Below are 13,122 nucleotides of genomic sequence, written 5' to 3'. Positions count from 1 at the left end.
GTAGGAGCAAAGACTGAAGCGCTACAGGGATACTGCACCAAATTCCAACACAAGGGGTTACTTTAAGGAATGAAGGAAGACCGGCTTATACTGCTTGTGTGAATTTTTGCTGGCAGATTTTTGAATTGATACCAGTGTAGCTATGAATTGTTGGTGATGTCCATTTAAAGGGTTCACTGAGGGCCATTAAATTATTTTCGGAAGTAACAAACTCTGCTGGTTTTCACAGAATTTTGTTGCTTCCATTCTGTGGCCTATTTCTCCATATAAGTCAGTTAATGTAAAAGAAAATAAAAAAGTTTCAAGGCAGTAGTGCCTGAAATAGTACTACAGGAGTCCAAAGGATGAGGAAAGTTTGTCTGACAGCCTCGATTGTGTAAACCCTGTTGCCAGGGGCCAGGGAGCAAGCACTAATGTTGTTCTCTGCTCCCAGCGTATAGCAGCCAGAAGCCTGATGCCTAACGTGCAGCACCCACTGCGGCTTGACGCACAACAACGTATCATTTTCTTGACTCCTGTCATCGGTGGTTGGCAATGCTAGTGGGCAGGTTTGTGCCAATGCTGCTCCTAGAACATGTTAATGACAATTCCGTGTCATCAAATTATAAGATTAACCAAGGCCTTGTCTGCTCTCTCAGGAATAAAAGTAACCTAATGACACTATTTGAAGACTCTTAGAGTTCTTCCAGTGCCAATGTCAATATTTATCTTTCAACCAAGTCTAACCTTAGCACTTCAATTGCTCTTAATTGTTGCTGTTTGTGGGGCCTTGCTCTAAGCAAACGATCTGTCAGGTTACCAAAGTGACAGTCATTATGCTTTGAAAATGATTCATTGGTTGTAAAATGATTCATAAGTGAGGATCATGACTGTGTCCCACCTCCCTTGCTTCACAAACACATTTACAGTGGAATCGCAGCACTGTGGGTGCAGGCTCAACACTGTCCTTCTGAGACAGCTCTTTAAAATCCAAGGAAAAGTAAAGGTGTTGGAAGGAACTTCTTCCTGATGTATCTGCCCAGTGACATAGATGAAAATCCACACTCAAAAATTGTCAGTGTGGAGTGAGCATAAAAAATTATCTGTTGCAAAATGTCTTTATTACTGAGATGTCCTCAGGTGTCCCTCTTATCTGTGGATGCCACTGCCTCAATACTGGGCCCACATTCAAATGGCAATTGATCCCACTGACATTGCATTGAACAGCACAGCTCCCTGCAGGTGGAAATATAACTATCTTCAACATGGGATATCTGGGGGAGATAGATAGATAGAGAAGATAGATAGAGAAATACAGCACAGAACAGGCCCTTCGGCCCACGATGTTGTGCCGAACTTTTGTCCTAGGTTAATCATAGAATTTTGGACACTAAGGGCAATTTATCATGGCCAATCCACCCAACCTGCACATCTTTGGACTGTGGGAGGAAACTGGAGTACCCGGAGGAAACCCACGCACACACGGGGAGGCTTTGAGAAGAGGAATTCAGACAGAAGGAACTGCCCCAGTCTTGTTGCCATTGAACCTTGGAAACCTGGGGGAGACAGATTTGACCCCAAACTCCTTTGCTCATGGAATTACTCATTTATGCTCTAAGGAGTTCCCTTCTCCCAACGTAAACAGTCAACAGCTCTATAATCTGCCCACTGCTAGTTTTTGGATTGACTTGACCTGTTTGCACAAAACAGCCAAGAAACCGAATTAGATACAACAGAACATTTAGCATAATCAGGTGCAGAAAAGGCAGCGGAATCATCAGAAGCACAAAGCAAGGATATATGACAATGATCCTGCACAAATCTCTACAAGATTCAGCAGTTTGAAATTTGAAAAAGAGGAAATTAAGATTCTTACTCATTTTCATCTGCTCAGAACTAGGATCTCTGTTTTATATCCAAAACAACATAAAAATACAGTGGCTGTTTTCGTCACCGTGTGCTGGTAAGGGGAGATGTTTAATGCATCTGCATATATTCCAAATGCATTCTTGAGGGATTCTTTTTTGTTTGAGGAGAATTTTAAAGGATGGAAAATACCGTGGAAAATATGTTCACTGGCAATGCCCCTGTCTGCCTCAGAGGATTCAAAACAGAGAAACAATTCAGTTCAGTGACAATGATTTGACATTCTTTTATAATAAAATCATTTGGCATCATCAGAAATTAAGTGCATGGCACTGGTTCAAGAAAGGAAAGGTTAAAGCTTGTAAGGGCGTCAAAAAGAAACATACTGCTCGAAGCATTTCTGGCTGAAGCGATTGTCAAAAATATACTAAATGGAGTTCAAGTCACATAATCTTAAATGTCTCATACTAAGCTAGTGTGCTGTGATCAAGTCCTATTCCAGAGGCTTGAACGGAAAAATCTAGGCCAACCCTGCAGAATGGAGGGGGTACTGCACAGGCTGATGTATTAGCTTTCGAATAAGGTGTTAAAACTGAGGGCTCAACCAACCTGTCATGTGCATGCAATAGATCACATGGCATTATTCAAAGAAAGTCAGGAGAGTTCACCCTCGTGTTCTTGCCAGAATTCATCCCTTGAACCAATATCATGAAAATATTACTATGCTGCTGCTTGTGGAAGCTTGCTGTGCATAAAGTTTTAAAGAACGTTTGGGCCTCTGAAGGTTTTGAAAATACAATACAAATGTGTTGTTCTTACTTTTGATTATTTTTATTGAAAGGGGGAATAGAAGCTTGCTTATTTAGCGTACGAGACGCTAGCATTATTTAAAGAATGAAGATATGATGGAAATACAGAAACGTTATTAATTTTGTTTTTTGCGCTAATTATGAGAAACATTCAGACCATTAAAGTAATGTGCCATTTGCAGTTTATAGCAATACCAAATTGGTTTGTGTCAGTCAACATGGGCGGGATTCTCCCGTACCTGGCGGGGCGGGGGTCCTGGCGGGATGGAGTGGCGTGAACCACACCGGCGTCGGCCCGCCTCCGCACCTTCAGGGGCTCGGCCGGCGCCGGAGTGGTTTGCGCCCCGGCGACTGGCATGGAAGGCCTTTGGTGCCACGCCAGCTGTGGCCAAAGGGACTCCGCCGGCCGGCGAGAGTCCGCATATGCACTGGTACGTCAGCGGCTGCTGACGTCATCCCCGCGCATGCGCAGGGGTCACCTACGCGTCGGCCATCGCGGAGGCTGTCACGTCTGACATGTAAGAAAAGAGTGCCCCCATGGCACAGGCCCGCCCGTGGATCGGTGGGCCCCGATCGCGGGCCAGACAACCGCGGGGGCACCCCCCGGGGCCAGATCGCCCCGCGCCACCCCCAGGACCCCGGAACCCACCCATGCTGCCAGGTCCCGTCGGTAAGGGACCTAGTCTAATCCACCCCCACGGGACAGGCAAAAAACCAGCGGGACTTCGACCCATCATGGGCGGGAGAATTTGGGCAGCCCCGGGGCCCATTGAGTCGCGCTGGTCCCCGCTATTCTCTGAGGCGGGTGGTGCGACTCACGCCTCGCCGACTTTTGGAGGGTTGGAGAATTTGGCGGCCGGCAGGGGCGGGATTTACGCCGACCCCCAGCAAGTTTCCAACCCGGCGGGAGGTCAGAGAATCTCGCCCCATGTAACTATTTAGCATTAATAATGTGTGCACGGATATTCTATGAAGCCGCATCAATCTTCCTCTTCAGCACAGTGTGTTCCGATATCTGTACCTTACTTCATCTTTCAGATTTTTCCAAAGGCCTAAAATCCATTTAAAACACATCAAATTCAGTAAGAATTTGTTTCACACTATTCAATTGAATAATCATATATTGCAGATCACTATTAACAAGGATGGGCATTTTAAATTTGAGATGTAGAGGGACAGGGAACAGGCCAATATAGGTCAGAGAACAACGGGCTGACAAGTGAGTGGATCCTTGACACAGAATAAGATACGGCAGCAGAATAAAATTAAATGTATAATGCATGGAGGAGGGGGTGTGCAGAGCAGTAGTTGAGTTTTGAAACATAGAAAATAGGAGCAAACGGCCCTTCGAGCCTTCTCTGCTATTCATTATGATCACGCTGATCATCCAACTCAGTAGCCTGATCTCTCCTTCCTCCCATATCCTTTGATCTCCTTTGCCCCAAGTACTATATCTAACTGCTTCTTAAAAACATACATTGTTTTGACCTCACCTACTTCCTGTGCCAGCAAATTCCAAAGGCTGACTGCTCTCTGGGTGAAGAAATTCCTCCTCACCTCTGTCTTAAATGGTCTATCCTGTATTTTCAGACTGTGACCCCTGGTTCTGGACACTCCAACCATCGGGACATCCTTCTTACATCTATCCTGTCTAGTCCAGTTAAGACCTTTATAGATTTCTACAAGATCACCCTTCATTCTTCTGAACTCCCACAAATACAATCCTAACTGACTCAATTTCACATCATATGTCAGTCCTGCCATCCCAGGAATCAGTCTGGTAAACTTTCTCTGCACTCCCTCCACTGCGAGAGCATCCTTCCTCAGATAAGATGACCAAAACTGCACACATATTTCAGGTGTGGCCTGTATAAAGACATCCCTGCTCCTGCACTTGAATCTTCCTGCAATGAAGGTCAATATTTGCCTTCTTTACTGCCTGCTCACCTTCAGTGACTAGTGTACATTCCCCTCTCCTAATCTATGGCCATTGAGATAATAATCTGCCTCCCAGTTTTTGCTACCAAAGTGGATAACCTCACATTTATCCAAATTATACTGCATCTGCCATTCATTTCCCCCTCACTCAACTTGACCAAATCACACTGAAGAATCTCTGTATCCTCCTCACTGCCCACCCTCCCACCCAGCTTTATGTCATCTGCAAATTGGAGATATGACATTTAGTACACTCATCTAAATCATTGATATTTATGGTGAATAGCTGGGGTCCCAGCCCAAATTCATGTGGCCCTGTTTCGATCTGGCCCTTGGTTTCTCTGAAGATAACTTTTCATATTCCCCTTTCTGTCTTTTGTTTTTGTCCTTGATTATTCTGGCATAGGTTCCATCCTCCTGCCATTTTAGTTCAAACATTCCCCAGCCACTCTAGCAAATATTCCCGCTTGGACATCAGTCCCAACCCTGCCCAGGTGTAACCCGTTCAGTTTATACTGGTCCCAGAACTGTTCCCAATAGGGGCTGGTTTAGCTCACTGGGCTAAACCGCTGGCTTTTAAAGCAGAACAAGCAGGCCAGCAGCACGGTTCGATTCCCGTACCAGCCTCCTTGGACAGACGCCGGAATGTGGCGACTAGGTACTTTTCACAGTAACTTCATTGAAGCCTACTCGTGACAATAAACGATTTTCATTTTTCATTTCAATGTCCCAGGAATCTGAAACTCTTCCCCTCGCAACATCTCTTCAGCCACATATTCATCTGATATATCCTGCTATTTCGACTCTGACTAGTATGTGACATTGGTATCAATCCTCCAATCACTATCTTTGAAGTCCAACTTCTCAACGTTCCTCCTTACCCTGTATGTTCTGCTTTTAGAATCACATCCCTGTTTTTACCTCTGTCATTTTTGTAATGTGTAACACGACCACTAGTTGTTCACCCTCCCCTCCAGAGTGTCCTGCAGCCGCTCCAAGGCATTCTTGACCCAAGCACCAGGGAGGTAACATGCCATCCTGGAGTCTTGTTTGCGACCACAGAAATGCCTATCTCTTCCCCTTCCAATTGAATCCCCTATAACTATTGCATTCCTGCATTTTTTACTCCTCCCTTCTGCAGCAGAGCCAACTGTGGTGCAACAAATTAGGCTTTTGCTGCTTTCCTGGATAGGTCATTCCCCTCAACAGTATCCAAAGCAATATGTCTATTTTTCAGTGGAATGGCCACAGGAGATTCTTGCACGGCCTGCCTCACCCTCTTACTCTGCCTGGTGGTCACCCATTCCCTTCCTGCGGTGTGACCACCTCTTTAAACATGGCAAAGATATGGAGGAGAGAGCGGTAAACTGGTTGGGACAGAGGTGGAATGGGCAAGGTTCTGGAGGTGGATGTAGGCATTTTTTGTGATGCCATATGTCAGAGTTGAATAGGATACATTGGTTGTGAACATTTAGACCAAGGGTGTAAAGGGGGATGGGTGGCAAGGTATAAAGTTTATGCTAAGGACTGAAGACAATGGCTTCAGTATTTCCAAGGTTCAACTGCAGGAAATTGTGGGATATCCAGTGCTAGACGTTGCTTAGTCTAACAGCATAAAGGAAAGTCCTGGAGAGAACAAGCAGGCTTTAGTGTGGAGGTTGATCCCATGCCTACGGATGGTATCACCAAGGGAGAGCATGTAGATGAGGAAGAGAAGAAAGTCAATTACCATCATTTGGAGGACTCCAGATGTAATGTTGGGAAAGGTAAAAGATGACATTGCTGAAGATTTGCTGCGTACTTCAGATGGGTAAGCATGGAATATATCCAGGGCAGTCCCACCGAACTGGCATGAAAGGAGTCATTGCGGTTGAGCATGTTAAAGCCTGCAGAAGTCCTGGAGGCTGAGATGGGAAAATGCACCATGCTTGCAATCACAAAGGTATTTAATGCTGCAGCAGAGGAAGAAACTGGATTGGAGAGAACATGGCGTGGGTAAGGGGAGCATTATTTTGGGGATATTCAAAGACTTTGGAAAGGGGTGGAATAGTACTCTGCAAAGACAGAGGTGTTGTGAATGAGTTGGGAGAGAGATTTAAAATGTTGGCTGGTATGGAAATCAGAAAGGGAAGTTGGGTGCTGAACACTTCAGTGGAAATCTTTCTTCATTTACAAGAGGTGGGCACCATTGTCAAAGCCAGCATTTATTGTCCACCCCTAATGGCTCAAGATAACTATGTGGCTTGCTTGGCCAGTTCAGACAACAGTTAAGAGGCAACCACATTGCTGTGGCTTTGAAGACAGATACAGACCAGACCAGGTAACATCAACAGATTTTCTTCCCTTAAAGACATTAGTGAATCAGATTTTTTAATATACAAAAACAACAATCAAATAGTTTCACCATTATTGAAACTAGCTTTTTATTCCGGATTTACTTAATTAACTGAAAGGTAGGATTTGAATTCATGTCTCTGGATCATTAATCCAAGATATGGATTGCTAGCCCAATTAACCACTATCTGTAAATAGGGATCAAGTGAACAGGAATGGAACTCTTGAAGGTGATGAGCTTACCAAGGGCATGAGGGAAGATGTGAAAGAAGCTGGGAAAAGAGAGGCTGAGGGGGAACGAAGAGGATATATTTGTGGAAACTCAGATTGATGCTTGGGATAGGGGCAGAGAACAAGGATTGGCTGAGAGGGTCAGAACAAAGTGGGATACTAGGAGAGGTGTCAGAAGAGTAGAGGAGATGACAAAGGTATAACTTGGGGATAAGGAAAACACCATTAACCGCCATAAGGTATAAAAGGTATTTGAAGGCATTGAGAGCTGGAGAGGATTTTGCGAGCGGCATGGTGTTCCTAAGCATGATCAAAATTTCAGTCAAAATAATGAAGTCAATGCAATTGATGGCAAGGCTTTGTTCATAAGTGAACAGAGAAACTGACAGGAAACATGAAGAAGTAGGTATTGTTGTATAGTTGTCAGAATCCAAGGGATAATTGGGGTGAACAGAAAAGGAAAGACAGTGGGGAGATTAGCCCCAGCAGGTATGTTGAGCAACAAAGTAGGATAGTTAGGGATGACGTTTGAAAGGAGACAATGACAGGCTCTTCTGAGAGTTCTGAGAAGTACAGCATGGAAATGTGCACACATCTAAAGGAATGCAAACATGTGACAGTGGCAAGAGAGAATAAGGCAGAGGAGTGCTGATGTGTTGCAGCAGGGATGGGGAGGGTAACTATATCGTGAACATCAAAGTCAAAATTTGAAACTTGAGGGCTGGTGGTCGATGTAGATGAGGTAGAATTTTGGAGAATTGAAACACCAATATCTAACTTCCAGGAGAATGTGAAAAGATAAATATATGGCTAATCTCCCAAATACTCAGCAGGGGCATTGGAAGTGCCCTTGTTATTAGGGAACCCGAGTCAAATAAGGAAAGGCAAGACGAAGAAAGGTGCTACACACTCAAAATCGACTCATCAATTTTAGGTTGAAAACTAGTTTATAATTCATAACAATTCAATGCCTGTATTGAAAAATGTGGTTAAAATAGTCCTCCTGTATAATTCTTGTGGGTACTCAGTGTCCTGATCACCACATTGAGCTTTGATAGGGTTAAACTCTCATTACCCTTAATGCTTAAGCTTATGATGATTCCACCATCCTAGACAACTACCTATAAAAGCAATAATGATTTTTGACCATGACATAAAAGGACAGCATGAACATCGGCAGCCGATTAATTTTGCAGTGCCTCAGCTCAAAGACTGATGATTTTTCAAGTCTTCACCATGATGCAGATTCTCTCAGTCACAAATCAGCTCTGCAGCAGCTTGCGACTAATTCTACCAGTTTGCAGTACGCTATCAGGTCGACAGAAGAGCCGTTTCATGGAACTACAGCATTTACATTTACTGTATTTATAAGAAAAATCTTCAGTACCTATCAAACTTGTCTCGTTATTGCAGGCAGCGATCTATTCCGCTGTGCTTCCAGCCTGAGTACCTTAGTGGGCCCCGATAGGATTTCACTCGCATTCCGTTTTGCATAGCAGGTATGAATCAACTCAAACGCTGCGTCCAGGCAACTTACTGGAGTTATCTGAGAGGCTCCGATGAATCAGGTGATCAGCACAGTATCTAAGCTGCACAGCAACCTGCAGACCTTAGCAACGTGGAGGGTGAGCAAAAATATGCAGCACAGTACACCTCTTCCTTAAAAAGCACATAACTGGAGATTGAATAACCAACATTTAATTAGAAAATCATATTCGGAGTCTTCTCAGTGAATTACATCTGTCAGAGACTTGCATTATTGGCAGACAGATTCTATTCAACATGACCACAATTAGCTCAAACTCCGGGTCTCTTCACTGCCTAAACAAAATTGAACAACATGCTCCTTTTGTTTCTTTTGATACCCCGGTCAAAAAACAATTAGACCACACCATAGCCCACAGCAGAAGTGATAATATTTAATAGGAATAGATGTCAACTGGAATTGTCTTGCAATGCAGTTGTCAGGGCTTGAACATGGCATAAAGTTTGAAGCCCGGGTTATATGCATAAGCCCAGTTATGTTTATAACTACCCAACTTCTGTTCTTTATGCATACTCCTTTCAAATTAGCAAATTTGATTTACATTAGATTTCAGAAATTTTGCTGTGCATGTATTAGTGCGCATCAATTCCAGTTCATCCATCAGTTATGTCCTTGCTGACCTACATTGGCTCCCAATCCACCAATGCCTCAAATTTAAGATCCTCACCCCCATGTTCAAACCCTACTTGTCTCTTCTTATCTCAGTGATCTCTTTCAGCTCTCCATCCGTCTTGTGAACTCTGCATTCCTCCAACTTTACCCTCTCACCCAGCTTCCATTTCCTTGGCATTACCATTGGCAGCCACGCCTTCTCTCTCGATATAATTTTGCTTCTCCACCTCCCTCCCCGCTTTAACGCCTATTTATTTGTGCTCAGTGTCAGTTTTTCTTTCTGATTACACATTTATGAAGGCTCATGGGTCATTTTACAATGGTAAAGGAACTATATAAAGGTGCTAGTTGTTGTTAATATCCGGAGACATATGTGGGCTTTAATTTAGAACATCCAGCTCTCACAGAAGCTTTATTTCTACACCAAGCTTTCAAATGCCATAATAACCAGGGTCACAACATGACCGACAATGAGATTTCATGAGAACAGCTGTGAAGCAAATTAAAAACTTACTGGATTTAATAAAAGCTGAGGTGTGAAAACCCGGTCCTTCTTTCCCACACAGGATCAAAGACGCGATTGAAGATAGAAGTGCTTTTGCGGCTAGTCTGAATTGCTGTTAATATTGTCAGAATTGCTTCAACATGCAAACTTGTGCCAAAACTGGGAAGCTGTCAGAAAGACTAGTCAAGCAATACCTTAATATAGTCACTCACAGAATGGTGCCTTTCAGCCATTATCCCAGATCCTTCACAATTCCTGGTTACATCTGTCCAACATGCAAGGCAGATCAGCATGAGGCAACAGCACAGTGGCATATAATTGTGAGGAAGTGGCACTACGTTCCCCAGAATTGAATTAAAATCCATGAATTATAGTGGCATCAAGTCTAATATGGACATTACTAATTACCCCCTACCACCCTCCCTCAACTGATAAATTAGTGCTCCTGCAAGCTGAACACCAATTGGAAGAGTCAGTGAGGGCAGAGAATGCACTGTGGGTGGGAGTACTTCAACGCCCACCACCAAGAATGGTTTGGTAGCATCATTACTGACAAGGCTCATTGAGCCCTGAAGGACATAGCTGACAGACTGGGCAAGTGACAGGTGTTAAAAAAAATCAACACAAGGGAAAAACCTATTTTCCCTAGTCCTTACCAATCATAAATATATCTGCCAATTGCATTGGAGCAGCATCAGATCTATCTAAAACGAGTTGCGACCCTGTTTATGCTACACACATGCTATACAGCAGAAATAGAGACAGAGCTAAGTAATTTGACAACCAACAGAACAGATCAAACTGTGCTGCTACATCCAGTCATGAATGGTGACGGACAATTAAACAACTAACTAGGGGACAAGGCTCCATAATTATCGCCATCTTAGTGACAGCAGTGTCCAGCATTTGAGTGCAGAATGTCAAGGCTGAAGCGCTTGCAACCATCTTCAGCACAAGTGCCAGCTGGATAACCCATCTCAGCCTCCTCCTCAGATTCTATCAGCACAGCAACTAATCACAACCGATTCAAATCATATCATGTGGTGTCAAGAAATGGTTGAGCATATTTGGATACCACAAAATCTATCGGCCGTGGCAATATCCTAACAATGATACTGAAGACTTGCATTACAGAATTAGTTGTACCCCTACTTAATCATTCCGGGACAGCTACAACACTGGCTTTTACCCCACAAAGCCAAAAATTGCCCAGATAATATTCTTTTCACGAAAACAGTACAAATTCAATCCAGCCAATTACTGCCCTATCAATTTTCTTTCAAATCATCAGCAAAGTGGTGGAAGGTGTTGTCAACAGTGTTGTCAAACAGCACTGACTCAGCAATAATCTGCTCATCAAAGCTTGGTTCGGGTTTTTCTAGGACCACTCCATTTCTGGTCTTGATGCAGCCATTAGGAATTAAAATCCAAAAAATAGTCAATCAGCAAAGTTGTTCATGGAGACCACAAGAGATCGCTTACAGATCATTCAAATTTAGATCATTCAAATTTAGCCAATTAATCGCCAATGTTTTAATTGCTATAATATATTGAGGAACTCTCAGGATTCATCAGGTAAAGTTGATTTATCACCAAGAAGCAAGTGAACAAGGCGGTGGGATTCTGCCTTCCCGCTACTTGTCAATGGAATTTCCCATTCAAGCCAGCGGGAAAAGTGAATCCCGACATCCAGAAAATTCCGGCCCATTTTTTAAAAGCAGGTTTACAATTACTTTCATTCTTCCTGTAAACTTCGACAACATTGCTCAGAGTCAATCAGAGAATTCACTGTTTATAACAATAAGTATGTTTATTCAACATGCTCAGACTGCACAATCTGCATTTAGCTCACAGACTCACAGCTTTGGGGATAAATATCAAACCCAGGTAGCTGGGAGATAGCTGAGGCCTTTGAGTAAAAATGTTGAAGAAGGTATTGAAATACTTAAGGCAGTTCAATGGATAATCACAATGGTGTTATTTGAGAATTATGTATTTTATTGTGTTTCAAATATTATGTTCCTGATCTTATTTTGAATGTTAGAAATTTTAGGTACTCGGAAAAATAAGGTCAATAGGTTTTTTTTCCAGCAATCATTTTGTGTGGTTGTTGATTTTAGATAGTCTTGCACTGTCTAGTTGCTATAGTTTATCAATTCTTGTGACAAGTAAGAGCTAACAATGTAATCGCAAAACAGAACATAGGAAATTATACTGAGGGAGAAGGACAAACAAAAATCAAGAAGATTTTTATGACAATATATTAAGAATCTTACTTTGAATCTATAAAACCTTAGCCTAAGTGTGTTTTGTGATATTATATCCTAAATGGCATAAACCTTGAAACGTACTTCCAGTCTACTGAACCTTACCCTCTTTTGTCACATTTTAGATTTAGTTTTGTTTTAGCATTACAATGTCTTACATCTATTTTGAATAATAACAGTATGTATACACTTATCACCTGCAGTTTCAACACTTGGTCACTGGATTTCCAAAAAGCATCCCAAAATCAATATGCTTTATTTGTTTCCCCTTATTCATCATTTATTTTGCTAAAGGGACATATATAAAATGGATATTGGTGTATGTGTGTGTGTGGGGGGGGGTGGCGCCGGCGGTGGCAGTGACAGAGACAGAGGGGGAAAATTGAGACTGAGACAAGCACACGCAAGTTCATGATTTTCTGCCAAATCAGTGAGCCCCGGTGCATGTTGAAGTGCAAAGAAAAACAGTCAGAGTGGAATTATTAACAGAAATGGTCATTCTGCTTTCTGAAAACAAGCACTGGTTGAACTTCGAAGCCAATTAATCATCTTATCTCTGCGAGAAAAGATAATTATACCCCATTGTGTGGCACCCACATGCCATACACCACTCACCTGAAAGGAAAGAAAGGACAGAACAAGGAGCAGGAGAGGACAGAGGAAGCAAAAAAAAAAAGTTTGGGAAAGAGAGTCATACAGAGGAGAGAAAACTTCATACAGCAACAGAAAGATAAAGTTAAGCAAGGGGAGGCAGTGGCTTAGTGGTATTGTGACTTGACTAGAAATCCAGGGACCCAGGGTAATGCTTCAGGGACCAGGGTTTGAATCTCACATGATGGATGAGGAAACTTGAATTCAATAAAAATCTGGAACGAAAAGTCTAATAATGTCCATGAATGCATTGTTGACTGTCGGGGTAACCCATCTAATTCACTAGTGCCCTTACCTGATCTGGCCTTTATGATCCACAGCAATAAATGCTGGCCGAGCCAATAATGCCCACATCCCATGAATACATTATAAAAAGAGCTAAAT

General features: G+C 42.9%; 1 protein-coding gene across 5 annotated transcripts in view; it reads right to left on the bottom strand.

Moving 5' to 3' along the window:
- Nucleotides 1-13,122, bottom strand: part of arhgef4 (Rho guanine nucleotide exchange factor (GEF) 4) — a 494,960-nt gene that overhangs the window by 56,094 nt on the left and 425,744 nt on the right. The window contains exon 1 of one of the 5 annotated variants that reach the window (XM_038817110.1): nucleotides 8,545-8,672. The exons of the other annotated variants lie outside the window; for them this stretch is intronic. The gene's annotated coding sequence lies outside the window, so the exon portion shown is untranslated. Of the gene's footprint in view, nucleotides 1-8,544; nucleotides 8,673-13,122 lie in introns of those variants that run through there. 5 annotated transcript variants of the gene reach the window in all.

Source organism: Scyliorhinus canicula, chromosome 13, assembly GCF_902713615.1.
Source record: "Scyliorhinus canicula chromosome 13, sScyCan1.1, whole genome shotgun sequence".
In the NCBI taxonomy this organism is placed as follows: Eukaryota; Metazoa; Chordata; class Chondrichthyes; order Carcharhiniformes; family Scyliorhinidae; genus Scyliorhinus; species Scyliorhinus canicula.
Note: the sequence above shows the minus strand (reverse complement) of the source record. Positions and strands in the feature narration are given on the sequence as shown.